The 381-nt window shown below is 42.8% G+C and overlaps 1 protein-coding gene across 1 annotated transcript in view; it reads right to left on the bottom strand.

Moving 5' to 3' along the window:
- Positions 1 to 381, bottom strand: part of LOC119417841 (centrosomal protein of 128 kDa) — a 166,813-nt gene that overhangs the window by 114,373 nt on the left and 52,059 nt on the right. The gene's annotated exons all lie outside the window — the stretch shown is intronic.

Genomic DNA, 381 nt, shown 5'->3' with positions numbered 1-381 from the left:
TTTAGCTAGTGTGCAGCTAGTTTAGTGCTACGCCAATGCCGAAGGGTGGGGGTGCAGTTTGGTTCGGTAGGCCAGGCACTCAGTTCTGTTGACAGGGCGAGGTGCCCTGCCTATTTAATGGTAGGAGAAACACCGATTTGTCACATATGGATTTGTTTGGTCATACGCCATTTTATCAAGTGCTTTAAGATTCAAGGTTCTTTATTGTCATTCTCATCACATGTGGTACATGAGGTGGAACGAAACTGTGCACTCAAGGTCCCAGTTACTTTAGTGGGAAATCTACAGTACATGCTGCATACTTGCAAATGAGGCCCCTGGTCTTGAACAGATAGAAACAACTCATAAATAAGATGGAAAAAAGGTGATTTTTTTTTTTTT

Source organism: Nematolebias whitei, chromosome 12 (assembly GCF_014905685.2).
Source record: "Nematolebias whitei isolate Nwh7 chromosome 12, NemWhi1, whole genome shotgun sequence".
NCBI lineage: Eukaryota > Metazoa > Chordata > Actinopteri > Cyprinodontiformes > Rivulidae > Nematolebias > Nematolebias whitei.
The sequence above is the reverse complement of the archived record's forward strand: the minus strand, read 5'-3'. Positions and strand labels throughout refer to the sequence as shown.